The sequence below is a fragment of the Erpetoichthys calabaricus genome, chromosome 5 (genome assembly GCF_900747795.2).
Source record: "Erpetoichthys calabaricus chromosome 5, fErpCal1.3, whole genome shotgun sequence".
Classification (NCBI taxonomy): Eukaryota; Metazoa; Chordata; class Cladistia; order Polypteriformes; family Polypteridae; genus Erpetoichthys; species Erpetoichthys calabaricus.
Window position 1 is genome coordinate 190,324,871 of NC_041398.2, and position 20,340 is coordinate 190,345,210.

Sequence of the window (20,340 nt, forward strand, 5' to 3'; positions counted from 1 at the left end):
AGAGCTAGAAGAAGTGGCCGGGGAGAGGGAAGTCTGGGTATCTCTGCTCAAGCTGCTGCCCCCGCGACCCGACCTCGGATAAGCGGAAGAGGATGGATGGATGGATGGATGAATTAATCCAACAGTATTCAAAATCAATAAAATATTTAGTCAGAGGCTAGAGCAGGGGTGAGCAATGTCGGTCCTGGAGAGCCACAGTGGCTACAGGTTTTCATTTCAACCCAATTGCTTAATTATAAACCAATCCTTTCCAATCTTAGACCTTATTTAATTTTATGACTTGTTAGTTTGCAATGTAAGGTTCTTATATCGTAGATTTTTTCCTTTCCAAGGATATCATCAAAATGATTTGAAGCCAGTCACATTTTCTATTAAGTGTTTTAATAAATCAAACAGTGCATGATGAACACAGAGATGTAAATCGAAACAAGCTAGATGGTGAACTGCTGACTGCTTTGTCATTTACATCTTATTGCTAATAAGGAGCCATTAAAACAGGGAATGCAGCTGTTTAAGATTGCAATAAGGAATTAAGGGTGAGGACCACTAAAATGAAGCATCAAAATGCAACTTAAGCAATAAGTGCTTCATCAGCAGTAAATGACTTCTCATTAAGAAGGTGGGTTGGTACAAAAAACACTGCGGCTCTCCAAGACCAACATTGCCCACCTCTGGGCTAGACAATATTCGTAAAACATGTCTCACGGTAGAGAAAACTGCACAACAAATCACTAGCTCTATATAATACATATTGAACATTATACAGATATATTGTATTATTTTGTACATACCCGTATCAGATCTGGAAAGAACTCGAATGCAGTATAGAAGAAACTGGCGGCAGCTTTCAATGCACATTTTCAGAACTGGTGACCAAGCAGCATAAAACGCAGTATAAATATTTCCATGCATTGCTGGTCTTTTTCTATTGCATTGAGTTAAATACAGGTACATGCCGCTTAACATCCATGATATATTCTGTGAAACAGGGCTTTATGTGATTTGGATGTTGTACACACACTATAAGGGATACTGTAGTGTTCCTGTTTTGACTAATTATAGAGCAATAAGACTACAATGTTCCACAGACATGAGCTATGTGAGATTGGGTGCTACTGCCTACGAGTCAAAGCATACACGGTTATACAGTAAACTTTTCAGTTTTAAGTAGGGATAGTTTACATTAAAACAATGACAGTAAGTACAGTAAAGGAAAAGCAATCGCTTTGTATGCAAGAGACATGTTTGCTATGTCTGGTTATGTCTGCTATGTCACATTCTCTAATCTGGACTTCTGAACTCTATTATAACCTTATAGGACTACAGTATACTGTATGTGGTCAGATGTTGCTGTGCATTAGTTTCGGTATATTCATGCTATACATTAGTCCAAGTACAAATATCAAATGTTTTTTTATATTTTTAATGGAATATAACTACTTTTTCATGTCTGTAACCGTCTGTGAGATATGTATATAAATTATGTTGTAACATTACCCACCATACTAAGTCCTCTGAACCTGCCCATGAGATGGTCTAAGTTACCACACAAATTTGTTCCCCTTCACCAACCCCACGAAGTATACTCCAATTGCAGTTAGTCTTAGCGGTCTTGGTCTATTGCTAGTCTACAGCTCTGGGGCACATAACAACAGTGTTACAGTAACAGATCCAATGTTAGTTTTGTTACCATAAATATGCACTAAAACCAGATCAGCACAGGATCATTCTGAGCTGGCAGCACACTACAACTGACCCTGTGTATCCCGAGATTGTGCTGCTGAGGTTAGCACTGTTCATAAATATAGAGATTTCTGAAATATTTGAGACAGATTATTACATCCAGGAGAAGGAATAATGTGATTGCAGGAGGTTTTGCCTCAGGAAATGTATCTTTGTGAACCCTTTCACCATTTTTTACCTGTGGCTGCTAGATGCTTATGCAAAGCAAAGACTGGTGGGATAGAGTTGTCTTGAAAAAGTTCCTCAATGATGAATGGACATGCACAGACTATGAAATCCTTAACTGTAACCCAGTTATGCATTTACATGGCCATGTGTTAAGGTTTCCCAGAGATCAACATCATGGCTTCTCTAACAGGAAAAAGGGCATACATTGTATTTTTTAAACCAAGTTTCTGTGAATAGCCAGGATATTAAAGCACACATAAGCAAACTCATAGACAACTATTTAACATGTTAATCTGTACCAATGAAAAGGAAAGTAATCTATATTTACAGCAGGAAATCATCTAAACGCCTGCTCACATTTATAGAACAAATGCTTAAGTACTGTACTGACCTGGGAAATTCTTGAAAAAATACAAGTCTATAGTTAAAAAAATGTGCTAAACAAATTTTGTTTTTGTGCTAAACCCAAAAATGTAGTAAAATTGTATTCTGTCTGCTTCTGTGCTTTCAACCTATGTTTGTGGTCTTCTCTGTAACTGAGTAATGCCTAATGCCTTCCTTGTATACTCTGTGGCTTAGGCAAAGTACAACCAAAATGAAACAAAAGTTCTGCTCATAATCTAAAGCCAGTAAAATCAGTACTGCAACCAATTAGATTTGGACTTTTAGCAGCAAAATACCACTGTAGGCATTGGACTAGCAAATAGCTATTAAATACCAAGAAAGTAGGTCATTTTACTGAGAGCTGGGGGACAAAACGTTTCATGCAGTTTCACAGACTGTCCCTCCAACCCACCTCTGTAAAAGAAAACTGATGATTGCTTCATGACAGTTTAAGAAATGGCTGTCCACCATGTTTTAGACCACCAAAGAGTCATATTTCTAGTTGCTCTCATTTTCCAGATCACTGGTGTTGTATTTTAAAAGGTAACCTTGAACAACTTCTGCTTTCACTTCACTAACTGCATTTTTTTAACTTAGCTCGTGCATTATCATCCCCACCAGCACAAGCTCAGCATTAACACCTTTTGGTTATTTTTATTTCAGAACAAGTAGCTTGGACTACTAGCGTCCACCAGCTCCTAAGTGACCCTACTAAATGCTAGCAGCCTTTACTTATCTCTAGTGATGCACAGCCTACTACAGCATACGCTCTGCTTTGGTATCTAGAAGTAATAGAGTCCCTCATTGTAAGGGAAAACACTCAACAAGGAAATTCCACATAATTCTAAAGTACTCATGCTGTGGAATTTGTTTTTCTTAAATCAGCGATTAAAGATCAAAAAAGGTTCAGAAATTTTAATGTCGCTGTCATATAGTTCTGTTATACAATCTTTTGCTTTTAAGATATTTGGCAAATATGTTGCTTTCATTAAATTTTGATATCATAAAGAACAATGAAGAGATCGGTCATGAGTATTCCATCTATATGCAAACACAATTCCTAAAAGATTTTTTTTTTTTTTTACAGGGCCTTCAAAGACGGTGCCTAAATCTTTATTTTACCAGCATATTTTCATCCTACATTTTATACGGCTCTAATCTATTAGTATTACTGAGACTTCAGGTAAGGCTCATACAGTAGAAAGAACATTTTGCAAAGCAAAACAGGCAAACATTTCCTCAAGGAGAAAATTACTAATCATTGCACAGATGGCACAGCTGTGGGATCTCCACATTTGACTCTAATAATATATCCTGATTCCAGAACACACTAGAGAATTATGAACTGCAAGTGGTAGCTGCAGTTTATGTTGCACTTTTTTTTTCTCTCACTTACCTTTCAAGGACATTTATTATTGTGTGAAATGGCTGAATGACACTGCTCCACTACTGAACCAGGCAAAGGCAGAGACGTTCAAGCTCATCAGATTGGTGTAACACTGACTAGGCTAAAATGAAGGTTGATGGTTCAAACAGCATTTATCCTGTGAAAACAAATAAACAAATAAATAAACAGATACACAGACCCTCTAGATAGATAAAGAGATAGATAACAGCAGACACAGGTCTACATAACATGCAACACACAATGCCCACCATTGCCATTAATGAAATAAAATTTACAATCTATAACATGTTAAAAGTAGTTATTTTTGTCAGGTAATACCAGTTTTAAAAAAATACATACTGTCTTGTTTGAACTCATAAGAATTACTAATGAATGCTTTGAAATCACTTCAGTTTTTTTACATCCAGCATCTCCTTATTCACTAGTACAAGAAACACACCTAATATGATATACATTTCAACTCGTCTTCATGTCTAGATATGCAAGCTATCAAGCTTTTTGGGGATTTCCCCAATTTTTGGTTCTCTACACCTGAAAATTTTTAGGCCATTGTTGGACCATATTTTGTACAGGAAATTACACCCTTATGATAAAAAGTAAACCAATAGGTGTCTTCAGCAAAAAATGACAGGAAGGACTTGTAATTGTACATGACACATCAATTGACCTCTGAGGTTCACTGCCTAATAAAGCACAAGGGGTCAAAGTTTTCACAAAACTTCAAAGAAATATGCATCTGTAATACAGGCATGTGGAGTGTTGCTGTCCTGGCCCTCTAAGAGCCACTCCCAGAAACATAAAATATGCCAAATTTCAAACATATGTCATTTTAGACCATTTCAAGGTCAGTGATTATGAATATGAAGTTATTTTTTTGATTTTTGATCCTTTACTAAGGATCTATACATCTATGGATTTCTATCAGAAAGAGAAACATTAAACATTGCTATTAAAACTGAAAACATTTAGGTTTTAAACATTTCAATTGAAGCACATGTTTTAAAATTTCAAATATTTGACGCAACCGTACTTATGTACTTCTACCTCATGAAGTTAATCATTACATTTCTTATTAACACCCTGAATTAGGATGGCTTACGCTAATTCTGTGTTTTTGTTGTTATTCTTATTGTAGCTGAGGAATGAAACAAAGCAATTAATAATTAAGTACTATTTGGCTGTGATTATAGTTATGGAAAGATAGTGTTTGCTGGACATTAAAATAATGAACACTTGAGCATATAAATAGTAAAAGAAAGTGTCTTTTTACAGTGAAAACTGTGGCTCTTATCTACACTTACTTCAGTACTCAGAAATAACTTTCGAGACCTAGACTAAATTAGGGTTACTGTTGTGAGTAGATATAGTGATATGGTCACCTGTAAAGCAGGCCAGGACTTTCACTGACCTGCCCAGGAGAGGCTCACCTTAACTAAGTCAGTCCCCAACTACTACTTGCTGGCTTCAGCCTACATAGGCCCATAATGGCTTTAAAAGTTTAAAAAAAAAGTGAAAACAAGTTCCAAAAAAATAACTCAAAGATGGCTTACAAGGCAGAGACTCATCAAACTTACAGAAACTATACAAGAAGGGATTTGACTAAAAGCAAATTCAAAGCAAAAAATTTTGTGACTTTTAGTTATTTCATTACCTTTGTAAAATAAAAGCAGTTTTATATATGCAATATTTCATATTGAGAAATCAATACAAACATGATTCAATATAAATCATTTAAGACTTGTACTTTAAAAGTTATTTTTTATCTGCTAGTTCATGAAAAAGATAAAAGAGGAGGAAAAATACAAGAAGGCAAGTTTTATCCTCATAATTATTTTTTGACATTCCAGTTCATGAACATGTTTTTAAAAGATACACCACCTCACGCTCACTTTTCTACTTTTGTCTGGGTTGCTGCCTGTAACTTTGCAGTTCTATGGCATGCTCTGGAATCTCATAAATTATGTATAGCACACCACATCAATCATGACTACATTACACAAGTAGTTGCTAAAAGCAGTCACAAAAGTAGTTGCTTTAAGAACACAAAAAAGGCATACAATGCAAAAGTAAATCAGACACACTTTAGATGAGCAAAAACTCTTATTAGATAGATAGATAGATAGATAGATAGATAGATAGATAGATAGATAGATAGATAGATAGATAGATAGATAGATAGATAGATGTATATATATATATACATATATATATATATATATATATATACACACAAAATATATATTAGCTATGGTTTTCACTATGATACAAATGAAAAGGCTGAAAAGTTGCCTTCGTCACTTCCAATAACCTGATGGTTCAGTACCAATGCTGAATGCAGACTCTTATATAAGATTTTATAGAATTCTAAAATGTAAGGGTGCATTTTCACGCAGAATGTTTTGCCTTTCTCTCTTGATCACTGTTGTCAAGAACAACTGCTGCTGCAGGGAAAAGCTAATCTTTTGACTATCATCTGACCCCCATTTATGCTTTAAAAGCTTTAACATTTAGAAATGTTTCTTTCAACAATGCATCACTTGTTCATTAAGTCAAATCATTGTTTTTCATGTTCTTGAGTTTTGAACCTTTCTTTTACTGTGTGTAAGCAATATTAGACCAGTCTGACTCTCCAGAAAATACAATGTAAGGGTAACATTCATAAGCAGGAACAGTATTCATCCAGTCAAGCAACTGCTATTCATATAAGGGTAGCCAAACATTTCTCACTGTTTTATTGGCTAATCACCATTTGTGCAGTATCTATGGTATCACCTTATTTTGAACACTTGCAGCTACTAAGATATAAACTGAATAATGAAGCAATAAATTAAATGCAATGACTGATACAGGTAATGTTACTGGAAACAAATGGGAGGATAGAAATTTGATTTGCTAGCATGTTTAATAAACATTATAGAAGACATAATTGTATTATCATCAAACAACTAAAATGAAAAAAAAGCCATAATCTTGGGAATGGTGTTCATAATGAAATGGTAATAGACATGCATTTGCTCATTTTCTTTCACTTTATTACTGGGCACTAATATTTCATATTAGCAATCTGTAAATCATTGGAATTCAGTCTGACCTGGAAAAGATTTGAATTGAATTGTTGCAAATCTTTACCACTTCCATCCCAGCTGGGCTAATTTCTATGTTTCTTTCACAAAGTGTTAAAGAAACTGGAGGTGTAACTGAAGATGAAAATAGGGGTAAATAAGGAGTATGTCAGGTAAACTGACTTGTGTTTTCTATTAAATATAATGGTTATGTATTTTAATACATTCATGTTTATTATGAAATTGGAGAGCGGTGAAATGTTCCTTGGTTATCTGGAATGCAAGTAAAAAGTTCACTGTAATCTGAAAACAACACTATGACTACCACAAAGAACTTATTTGCAAAAAACTTTATAAGCAATTAAAACTTAAAAATCCCACAGTTACTGATTTTTTTGTATTAATGTGTGAAGGAAAAATGCAAAGATATTCTGTGTTGTCCTAGATTAATTATTTTTAGTAATCAACAGAATCTGTTTCCTTATTTTAAAACAGATAAGATAGCTCTTGACTTACAATAGCACTATCTCAAAATGGACAATGCAAAAATGTTTTTCACAATCTTTGATGTTCATGATCTCACACTGAGGCTGAGAGATTCATAAAGACCTCCATAATGTAGGTTTTTAATATCCGATTATGCCCACCAAGATTTAAAAAACACATTAAACTACCCAAGGGTTATTGTGAGCAAAGAGACCAGGAGATGATAATGAAGTTTAAAGATATGATCAAAAGGAGAAGCAAAAGATCACAAAAAGAACGATCATGAACTGTATGGCCAATGCCAAAGGAAAAAAGAAAAGGAAAGATCAAATCCAGAAACAAAGCCAAAACCAAAACACCAATGTTACCAGTATGGCCTACTTGAATTCTAAACTAACTACATCTACAGCTCACAAAGACACTGAACCCAATGGACATCATCATATTTATACTGTCACATTTTGTGGTGTCAGTAGCCCCACCAAAGTAGTCAAGCAACTCAAAATAGCATTGTGTAAATAACATAAAATGGTAATAAAGATCAAGTTTAAAAATACCACACTAATTCTTTAACCTGATGCTAGAAATGGGAAGTTCATATGTAAAAACTCCCAGACAAGAAAAAATATATTACACAAGCACTGTCAGGCTTCTGGATGAATCTGCATGCTCAAATTATGAGGTTGTCAATCACCTGCTACCAACTACAACCATGTGCCATTGCAAAAAAAGGATTCTCGCCCTTACAGTATTTAACTTAAACTGAAACTGTAAGCTGTTCCATCAATATCCAGACACTCTAACCCAACAAGTAAACCCACTCGTTGTCCATATATGTCTGCATTAGAATATGAATTGGATATATTGATGTCAAAATTGCATTTTGAAATGAGAAAGCCAACAAATCTCATCAAAATGGTTATGTATAGCAGTGTTTCTGAAATTATAGGTCTCACATGTTTATGTAATAAAATTAGTCAAGTTAGTCCAAGCGTTAATTCTGTATGAAGTGGTAAACCACTCTCTACTCCGTGTACTATTTATTGTAGTTATATGCAAAACAATGCTGTTGATACATCACAGAAAGCTTTGTATCAACGGTACAAACATATAAATATTCTCTAGGATACAATCTTCCTTCACACAATTAGTGAAACAATCAAACTTTTGTGACTGACAAGCAAACACACCTAAACCAAATGAGGGAGACAGACAAGCTTATGAGGTAAATGGAACATTTGATAAATTTACACCTTCCGGTACTGTGAAGGACATGTTTGTTGGACCACAGAGAAATGTAAGAACATCAGAAAATATCAAAAGTTTAAGACATGCTTCAGTCATTCGGCACAACATCAGTCAGTAGCATTAATCATTTTAAGATTTGTATCACTCATATAAAAAAACAAATAGTGCACCCTTTTTTTAGGAATACTTTTGCTACTTTATTACTTACTTTATTGAACTGTTAAATGAAAACTAGGATATGTTGTACTATTTGTGAACTCTTTTGCTCAGTTTAGAAAATTGTGGGAACCACCAATTAGGATTCATAAAGTACATTACAAAAGCGATGTAAAGATTTGATAGCATTAATCCAAACTGCATATACAGTGTACTTTTAAGACATAAGATCCATAAATAAAACACACCCATATTTGGGGTTAGCAAGTGCTTTCCCCTTCTAATGTTGTCTGATTTTGTTGCGGACAAGAAGTCCTAAATCACATAAGTCCCAATAAGGTCCAAAAGCATTTCCAAAAAATGCCCACTAAAGGAGATATCACTGAAAAAAACCCAGAAAACCCAGCTAGTAATAATGCCAAACTTAGAGTATTCATAAATAAAAAGACTTATTACCACAAAAATGCTCTGTCTCACTAAGAAGCTCAGAAGAGCACAAAAGGCATAAATGAGTTGCCAACAAGGCAATTCCAGGTGAACGATGTTTCAAAAACACAATCCAAAGGCAAAGTCAAAACTGGAGCAAGAAGTAAAAAAAACACCTGTAATCATAATAAACACAGCAAAACATCAGTAAACTCACCACTCCCAGGTACATTTGAAATGAACCACCAAGAACTGTGGGAGACCCTTCAAATTTATAGGGTAGAGGGCAGTTGGGACCACCAACAAAACACATGGAACATAAAGCAGCTTAAATACATACAGTTAGGTCCATAAATATTTGGACAGAGACAACTTTTTCTAATTTTGGTTCTGTACATTACCACAATGAATTTTAAATGAAACAACTCAGATGCAGTTGAAGTGCAGACTTTCAGCTTTAATTCAGTGGGGTGAACAAAACGATTGCATGAAAATGTGAGGCAACTAAAGCATTTTTTAACACAATCCCTTCATTTCAGGGGCTCAAAAGTAATTGGACAAATTAAATAACTGGAAATAAAATGTTCATTTCTAATACTTGGTTGAAAACCCTTTGCTGGCAATGACAGCCTGAAGTCTTGAAGTCATGGACATCACCAGATGCTGGGTTTCCTCCTTTTTAATGCTCTGCCAGACCTTTACTGCAGCGGCTTCCAGTTGCCGTTTGTTTGTGGGCCTTTCTGTCTGAAGTTTAGTCTTCAACAAGTGAAATGCATGCTCAGTTGGGTTAAGATCAGGTGACTGACTTGGCCATTCAAAAAGTTTCCACTTCTTTGCTTTAATAAACTCCTGGGTTGCTTTGGCTGTATGTTTTGGGTCATTGTCCATCTGTATCATGAAACGCCGCCCAATCAATTTGACTGCATTTAGCTGGATTTGAGCTGTCTCTGAACACCTCAGAATTCATTCGGCTGCTTCTGTCCTGTGTCACATCATCAATAAACACTAGTGTCCCAGTGCCACTGGCAGCCATGCACGCCCAAACCATCACACTGCCTCCACCGTGTTTTACAGATGATGTGGTATGCTTTGGATAATGAGCTGTTCCACGCCTCCTCCATACTTTTTTGTTCCCATCATTCTGGTAGAGGTTGATCTTGGTTTCACCTGTCCAAAGAATGTTTTTCCAGAACTGTGCTGGCTTTTTCAGATGTCCTTTAGCAAAGTCCAATCTAGCCTTTCTATACTCGAGGCTTATGAGTGGCTTGCACTTTGCAGTGCACCCTCTGTATTTACTTTCATGCAGTCTTCTCTTTATGGTAGACTTGGATATCAATACGCCTACCCCCTGGAGAGTGTTGTTCACTTGGTTGGCTGTTGTGATGGGGTTTCTCTTCACCATGGAAATGATTCTGCGATCATCCACCACTGTTGTCTTCCGTGGATGTCCAGGTCTTTTTGCGTTGCTGAGTTCACCAGTGCTTGCTTTCTTTCTCAGGATGTAACAAACTGTACACTTTGCCACTCATAATATTGTAGCAATTTCTCAGATGGGTTTTTTCTGTTTTCGCAGCTTAAGGATGGCTTCTTTCACCTGCATGGAGAGCTCCTTTGACCGCATGTTGTCTGTTCACAGCAAAATCTTCCACATGCAAGCACCACACCTCAAATCAACTCCAGGCCTTTTATCTGCTTAATTGATAATGACATAACGACGGACTTGCCCACACCTGCCTATGAAATAGCCTTTGGGTCAATTGTCCAATTACTTTTGAGCCCCTGAAATGAAGGGATTGTGTTAAAAAATGCTTTAGTTGCCTCACATTTTTATGCAATCGTTTTGTTCACCCCACTGAATTAAAGCTGAAAGTCTGCTCTTCAACTGCATTGGAGTTGTTTCATTTAAAATTCATTGTGGTAATGTATAGAACCAAAATTAGAAAAAAGGTGTCTTTGTCCAAATATTTATGGACCTAACTGTAAATATGATAAGAAACAAAAAATAATTTGTATAATCAAAAAAAAGTAACTATAACAAGTCATTTTCAAACCTATCCCAGCTATCATAGGGCACAAGGCAGGAACAAACCCTGGAAAAGGTGCCAGTCCATTGCAGTGAAAACACACACACACATCCATATACCAAACACACACTAGGGCCAATTTAGTGTCGCCAGTTCACCTAACCTGCATGTCTTTAGACAGTGGGAGGAAACCGGAGCATCCGGAGGAAACCCACACAGACATGGGGAGAACATGCAAACTCAATGCAGGGAGGACCTGCGACATAAACCCTGGTCTCCTTACTGTGAAGCAGCAGCATGCTACAACTGTGTCACCCTGAATAATCTGACATAACATAAATCAAAGAATCAAAAATGAACAAAAGAGACATAAAACATTAATTTGAACCCCAGCCAGTGGAGAAACCTTAGCTGAGATATGGCAGATTTTCACTGCATCCCCAGGACTGTTGACTGCTCTGTAGCAGACTGGTGGCTTACTTCTTTCTTCCATCATACAGAGTGCACATATCTCTTCTACATCTCTACTCACTAATACATTTAAATTGTCATTGAAATTTATTTTTCAAAAGCTATATTATCACTATCACTTGCTTGGATGGTACGCACCACTAACCTTTCTTAAATCAGGCCACCTTCAGCTAGGAAACATTCAAGAGCGGGCTGAAACTGACTGGCAAAGCACATGTGACAACTCAGTTTTTATTTTTTTAAGTTACTGGTCTATGCTTATTCTTAGAATTTTATCTTCATTCTGTGTTTGTATTTTGCAGGTGCACACATATATATTTACACTAAAAGAAGCACTCTGTTAAAAAGAGTCTAAATCTGATAAACTCAAAGACATAGCATTCTGCAGAAATGCATGGCTTAACAAGGGCACACTTCACTGTAATGTACAAATGGAAGAGCCAAATAAATTACAACCTTAATTTTCCACAATAAACTAATTTCTATAATATTAGTAAGGTTCACTATGTGCTTTATTATACATATAAATGTGCTGTATATTCATTAAAATATTCAATTCTCCTACGAAGAGTAATAATGAATATCCCAATACAAAGGATTTAGCTAGCAATATGGTAAAAAGTGAATATCTTCTTCTGCTGATTACTCTAGGGCTGGCTCCCTCCCAAGTGTGGTTCCAACTTCTGCCACCAATTTAAATATAAATGATTATTTTTCTTCAAGTGTCTTTTTCCCCAAACTGACCATAATTATGTATCTTGAAATGCCTCTAGAATAAAATAAAAAATGATGCCATCTGTCAAAAAGGCAACTTATTTAAAATCACATAGGAAAGTGTGATTTCCATTTATAAATGAAATTTATAACTAGACCACTAAACAGTAAGCTGTTGAAGTTTAAAGTTTAATTCCAGCAAAAATGTAAAACTCAATAGTATATTATTAACCTAGAAGCCAGTATTGAGAAAAACTACAAACTAATCAGTCACTAGTCAAGGATGTTTCAAATAATTTATCCATGCCTTACCAAATATGTTCATTCCATTTCTGGAGTGTAGGTTCAGCAAATGGTTCTAGTGATTATCATCATTTTTATTCAACATTTCCTTGTGAGGATTGCAGTGGCAGTTTTCCAAATCACTGTATCCTCAGGAACTTCTCAGATGTGCACAGGTCAGCTTAGATATAGAATTCCTTCTTGGTCTGCCCCTTGGCCTTCTGCCAGTGGGCCATGCCTAGTACATGGGGCATCCAAAATAAATGCCCAAAACTACCTCTACTCTGAGGATTTACCATATTGCTCACATCTCAACATATAACAAAGAATAAGCTCAGAAATTCTAGGTAGGGACCACATTTCTTAAACAACATTAATGACGGATAAATACGGGGATTGTATGGCATGCAGCAAAACCTCAAGTTCTTGTTTCCTTTCCATAAATGCACCTGTTATGTCATGCAAGGGAAAATGCAAGCAAGGGTCATATGGATGACCAAGAGAAAAAACATGATGTAGGCTATAAAATCGAAACCTAGAGGCACTTGTTTGATAAAAAACTCCACCAAATAAATCAGTTTTCATTTCAGAAGGAAAATTTTGTAACTGGGAATTCTAAAGTGCAATAAATAGCACACACATGCAAAGATTTTTCTCTGGATATCTGCAATCTCTGATGACGGTGAATCTGACACACTGATATATTTTATAGCCTTGTACTAGTGACTTCCAGGACTGCACTCCATGGAAACCGATGTTACATCATGACGACTATGACTCAAAATGGCGGTGCCCCAGGAAAACAAATTAGTGAAGTAAAATCATTTTTAATAACTGAAAATAAATTCTAAAATAAAAATGAATCAGATTCAGTACCTCAAAAAACTAATAGCAGGAAATAACAATTAGAAAAGGATGTTGAAACAAGCATTCAAAATATGTCAAATATTCAGCTACCATAACAACAACAGGTTTCAGTCACAAACTTTTGGAAAGTCTACAAATTAAATGTAGTCAGAATTAGCAAACTACCCTGACCTCTCCAGAAATGCAGGAATTTTTCTTCTCATGCAGATAGTGAGCTTATTCTGAATTGAGGCATCCACTAACAGTTCTCAGCAAACCCTCAGTATTCGTTTTACTTTCTAAGTTGGTCCAACAGATGCACAATCTGTCTGAGCCGCCTCAACAGATCAGACAACATGACTAGAAACTCAATTATTTACCTTAGGCCCTAGATACTCATGTACGACTTACACATGCACAACCTTTTGTTTAAAATGGTGTTCATTTTAATACACATTTCGCCTGCCTCCTCACTCACTCACTCAATCACGTCCGTCCGAAGCCGAATGCGCAGTCGCCTTCTGTGCACGTCCGAAGCCGAATGCGCAGTCGCCTTCTGCGCAGCTGCCCGAAAAACCTTACGAGACCGACATTGCGGAAGACGGCGGATTTACGGCCGCAAAAATTCAAAGAGAAAGGCGACTTCGATTAAAGCTCTAGAGGCCTGAAAGGCGATTTCGACTACAGCTCGAGGCATAATTACGCATTCTGATTCAATTACGCATTCATTCAATACACCTATATCAGGTTTGTGGTGCTTATCCATATTACTAACCGAGAATGCTAAACCGGATGGACGCAGGGACATCCGGCCATGGGCCGTAGCCGCAAAAAGACGTACTGCGCAGGCGCCCCAAGAAATGAGGCGCCGCGAGAGGCGGACAAGACCACAGAAAAAAGGAGTGAGCACAGAAAAAAGGAGTCAAACGCAGGCGACGCACACAGCGCCGCACGAGCAAAACACACCCCCCCCCCCCCCCCACACACACACACACAAGCAACGGACGGGACACACACAAAGAGGACGATTCAACAAGCCCCTGGCACACAAAAAAAAAGAGCCCGCAAACCCCCCCCCCCCACACAAGCAACGGACGGGACACACACAAAGAGGAGGATTTAATCCCATTGCACACGAAACGGGACGCACACAAAGAGGAGGATTCAACAAGCCACAAGCACACAAAAAAAAAGAAGCCGCGAGCACCACACAAAGCCCATTGGACACGAAACGGGACAGACTACGGACATAGCACACGAAACGTACACAAAAACGACGATTCAGACCCACGACCACAGTAACATGAATAACAAATGACACACAAAGCCCCATTTCTAAATGAACCGTCCGTATTAAACATACGTCATCTCAACACGTTCACAATATGCAGCATAGGTAGATCTCATTACAATGAGGCACTATTCACCGTTCAACCGCAGAAAAGGCTCCATATTAACAGTGAGTGCGATCATCCTTATTACTTATCCATATTTCTCACGCTCAAGAACAAACAAGTCATGAATTCACGATCACAGGTACAAAACGATACCGCTCGGATAACGGGACCAAACACAATTCACACTATGCAGCATAGGTGGATCTCATTACAATAAGGCACTATTAACCGTTCAACCGCAGAAAAGGCTCCATATTAACAGTGAGTGCAATACTCCTTATTACTTATCCATATTTCTAGAAGAAAAAATGTCTCGGCTCCAAAAACGCAAAGCTCAACTAAAGCTTCTAACTAACGATGTACCTAAAAGTAAAAACTTTATGAACTGCATTAGATCCTACAATAGTTCATTTGCTTTTGCATCTAACGGAGTAAATATCAGGCCACCAAAAGGCAATGGCCCATACTGCTTTCGCATATGTGCACAAATACTGCATCGCATTGGAACAGTGCACCCTGAAACAAATCAACAACGCAAATATGCACAAATCTACATCCTAGATCCACATGACGCAATCTATCAATCAAAGTGCTGCATCGCAACAGGCACGGATTCAAAACGAAACACCTCCCGTCTCAGACATACGTAAACGGCAAGGAAGGCTACAACGGGCTTCTCACACAGCACAGGCAAATCGATTACAGCTCCAAAACAACACGACCCAAATACTAAACATGCAACAACGCGCCTCTCAAACGGCACAAGCAAAACATACACCAGGAAAATTCATTCGGATTAATGAATGTCATTTGCAATCATTGTCATTCAGTTCACTTCCCTGAAGAAACAACTGGCAATACAAGTAATACATTTACACGTTGTTGTCAAAAGGGTCAAATTAGACTGCCTCCATTAGATTCATATGCTGAATATCTACAGAAGCTTCTAACTAACGATGTACATGAAAGTGAAATCTTTATCAACTGCATTAGATCCTACAAATCGGTATCCACTATGAACATTAACGGTGGCACTGCACGTGACATCCGTCTTGCAAAAATGTTAATTATTGATGAATGTACAATGGCATCCAGTCACTTACTCAACACCATTCATAAACTTCTACAAACGTTTATGAATAATAATATTCGCTTTGGAGGAAAGGTACTTTTATTAGGAGGAGATTTTAGACAGTGCTTAGCTATTCTTCCACATGCCATGCGCTCAGCTATTGTTCAGTGCACCTTAAAATACGCAGACAATTGGCATTGCTTTCAAAAGATACAGTTAGTAAAAAAAGATACGATGTCCAGAACCAGATCATAACAATTGCTTATTACAACTGGGAGATGGTACACTCACCAATACAGATGGACTTCACCCACATATTATTACAATTCCTCAAGCCTTTATCTGCGACGACTTAGTTACAGACAGATTTGGAACAGCAATCTCATTAGACCAAATGCCCCTTTTAACACAACGCACTATATTATGTCCAAAAAATATTAATGTGGAAAACATAAATACCCAAGTCATTCTATTACTTCCTGGAGAGACACAACTCTTTCTAAGCTCTGACAAACTTGACTCTGATCACAACAATAACCATCTTCATTGACATTACAAGTTCTGACCTGGAATTACCTTTTACACTTAAACGGCGTGTACAAAGAAATTTTCAAATAACCCTTTACACTGTGCCACACACTTTATTGTTTGCTTTCTATTTGCATCATCTACACCTTCACACTATTCTATATCTCATTCATACATCACGCTCTTTGTCATTCCCAACACCAGGGGTTGGCGAGCGAAGCGAGCAGGGGGCGGAGCCCCCTAGTACTTTTTACTATTCCATATTGTACTGGAACATTCATCATTCAATATTATACTATAGGCCTGGAAAATTCATCAACTAACAGTACAAGCCTGTACAGTACAAAACAACTTCTTTGTTACTTATCATTTGTTCTTCATACACTGCTGACACAAACTCGTGCCCGTTTCATCTTACGTTGTCGAAACGGGCTCTTTGTCTAGTTATAAATAATTCATTACTAGCACAGAAACGTCTGTAACAATTCAATGCTCAGATTGAGATCAGGTAGGTTGTTCCTAGCAATCATGCTCTAGGTAGCTCTGACTTTCTCCATTTGAGTGCTAAAGTCTCCTATTAGATCCATAAAGTAGGTTGATGGTACTCTTTCAAGCTCTGAATCCATTGTCTGAAGAGTACTGTTAGTATCTGTTCAGCATGCATGCATACAAAAAACAGATAAACCTTTAATTTAACTAAACAAAATCCAGCTCTCTGAGACACATATGGTGTGCAAATCCCACTAATTGTCTAAGGTGTCTTTTCGGGGGCAACTTCAGAGTAGGATAAAGACTACTGTTGAATGAGAAGTCCAGCACTAGTAGTGCCTCATCAGCAACCAAATTGAATGATAGATAGATAGATAGATAGATAGATAGATAGATAGATAGATAGATAGATAGATAGATAGATAGATAGATAGATAGATAGATACTTTATTAATCCCAATGGGAAATTCACATTCTTCAGCAGCAGCATACTGATACAATAAATAATATTAAATTAAAGAATGATAATAATGCAGGTGAAAAAACAGACAATAACTATGTATAATGTTAAATATTAACGTTTACCACCCCGGGTGGAATTAAAGAGTTGCATAGTTTGGGGGAGGAACGATCTCCTCAATCTGTCTGTGGAGCAGGACATTGACAGCAGTCTGTCGCTGAAGCTGCTCTTCTGTCTGGAGATGATACTATTTAGTGGATGCAGTGGATTCTCCATAATTGATAGGAGCCTGCTGAGTGCCCTTCGCTCTGCCACAGATGTTAAACTGTCCAGCTCCATGCCAACAATAGAGCCTGCCTTCCTCACCAGTTTGTCCAGGCGTGAGGCGTCTTTCCTCTTAATGCTGCCTCCCCAGCACACCACTGCATAGAAGAGGGCGCTTGCCACAACTGTTTGATAGAACATCTGCAGCATCTTATTGCAGATGTTGAAGGAAGCCAGCCTTCTACGGAAATATAACCGGCTCTGTCCTTTCTTGCACAGCGCATCAGTATTGGCAGTCCAGTCTAATTTATCATCCAGCTGCACTCCCAGATATTTATAGGTCTGCACCATCTGCACACAGTCACCTTTGATGATCACTGGGTCTATGAGGGGTCTGGGCCTCCTAAAATCCACCACCAGCTCCTTGGTTTTGCTGGTGTTCAGGTGTAGGTGGTTTGAGTTGCACCATTTAACAAAGTCATTGATTAGGTCCCTATACTCCTCCTCCAGCCCATTCCTGATACAGCCCACGATAGCAGTGTCATCAGCAAACTTTTGCACATGGCAGGACTCCGAGTTGTATTGGAAGTCCGATGTATATAGGCTGAACAGGACCGGAGAAAGTACAGTCCCCTGTGGTGCTCCTGTGTTGCTGACCACAATGTCAGACGTGCAGTTCCCAAGACGCACATACTGAGGTCTGTCTTTAAGATAGTCCACGATCCATGCCACTAGGTATGAATCTAATCCCATCTCTGTCAGCTTGTCCCTAAGGAGCAGAGGTTGGATTGTGTTGAAGGCGCTAGAGAAGTCTAGAACCATAATTCTTACAGCACCACTGCCTCTGTCCAAGTGACAGAGGGATCGGTGTAGCATATAGATGATGGCATCCTCCGCTCCCACCTTCTCCTGATATGCAAACTGCAGAGGGTCAAGGGCGTGTTGAACCTGTGGCCTAAGGTGGTGAAGCAATGTTTTAGCAATTTAGTAAAACACATCCGACTATATACAATTATGGATATTTAAATGCATATAATTTTAACGTGTAAAAAAATGATAAAAAAGCACAGTGCTCACTTTATTTACTATTAGAACAACATGATCTAATCTGCTGCATGCCTCCTCAGAGTATGCATGCTGAAACATTTTCAAGTAAATTTTTCAAGTAAATTATCCCAAGTTAAGATTAAAGCAACACCATCTTGAAAAAAAGGCAAACGGAAAGAATTTTTGTAATTTATAATGATCTTAGAGCAAAGATTTTACATTTCAAATAAACAATGCATGCATACTACATACAGTTTCAGTTGTGTTACGTTTGTTTGCTTAATCAGATTATTCTTAAACGGCCATTTTTACATTTTTGGCACTAAAGGTTTTTAAACTATAGTTCAGCCAATAATGCGATATCAGACTTTAAGTTTTAAAAACACAACTGAACAGTGAACTAAGCAGCATAAAGTACCAAATGAATCTGGAAGTCACTCCTTGACTGCTTGCTTTCCTAGTACTTACTTATTGGGTTTCATGCAAAATTCTTGTGTTCATGGCAGCACTTTCTTAAGTGTCAAGGAATTCATGGTACAGCTTTAAAGCAGGAATTAAGAATACAATCAATATAAAAGTAGGGCAGTAAATCCCCCTTTCCTTTTCTCAGCTGAAGGGCTACTATTTCTTCTTCTGCTTTTCTGCACTTCAAGGCCATCTTCTTACACCAACAAACAATCATTACCAATCATCACAAATAAGTGGTACAGCCATCAACACACACAGAAATCATCAAAAACACTCGGGAAGAATCAGTCTCTTTCCCTGCATTAGTATGCCTGGGGGCAACGTGGCCATGGCAAACATTTTAGATCCTTGATGTTTTTCTTCAATCTTCCCATATTCACATTCCTAATTTATTTTTATATGATTATGAAGCTGTACTGAGTACTTCATCTTAAAGCAGTCTGTGGAAAAAACAAAACAGAGCCGAGTGGATTTGACTTTCATGGCTTCTCTATAGTAGCTGCAAGGCATCCTTTACTTCATTTTTCTAAATGCCTTGCATTAAAATGATTTTGCAACAACCAAGATGAATTCTGTGAATTTATGCTTGCAATTCATAATTTTCACAGAGCTCTTTTTCTATAAGAAAACATCAATCATACACTTCACAGATATCAAAAACTTCATCCATCTGGATACAAACAAAGCATCATTATAATCTCCCTTGTGTAAATGTGTTCAGTATGTAAACATTAAACATTCCAAAAAAAAAATTTAATTTCTGTTTCATTACAACATTGATTTAAACAATTTACAAAAGCAGGACTGTTAATACTAGTAAAATGATTACTTAACATTATTTAATTTTCATCTCACTGTACAACTCATATTGGTAAAATTATAATCCAAGATTCAACACTTTTATATATCTTAACTTTTTAAATCTGACAAACTTTTATTAAGCATTATATCACCAATTCCACAATATATATTTAAAGATACACCATTTTTGATTACTATTATTTTATTAAATAAAATTAAAAAACACATAAACAGGACAACAGTAGTTAGTGCTGCTACTTCATGGATTCAGTGCTGAGTTTGAATGCTGTATCTAGTCGGTGTGGAATCTGCACATTCTCCACATGTTCGAGTGGATTTATCACTTGATACTCCAGTTTTCCCCAAAGACATGCAGGTTTGGCTAACAGCCTGGGT

At 37.3% G+C, this 20,340-nt stretch overlaps 1 protein-coding gene across 6 annotated transcripts in view; it reads right to left on the bottom strand.

The window, feature by feature from the left end:
- Positions 1 to 20,340, bottom strand: part of apba1a (amyloid beta (A4) precursor protein-binding, family A, member 1a) — a 357,632-nt gene that overhangs the window by 148,809 nt on the left and 188,483 nt on the right. For 5 of the 6 annotated variants that reach the window (XM_051927782.1, XM_051927780.1, XM_028802334.2 and 2 more), the window contains one exon: positions 3,692 to 3,839. The exons of the other annotated variant lie outside the window; for it this stretch is intronic. The gene's annotated coding sequence lies outside the window, so the exon portion shown is untranslated. The remainder of the gene's footprint in view (positions 1 to 3,691; positions 3,840 to 20,340) is intronic. 6 annotated transcript variants of the gene reach the window in all.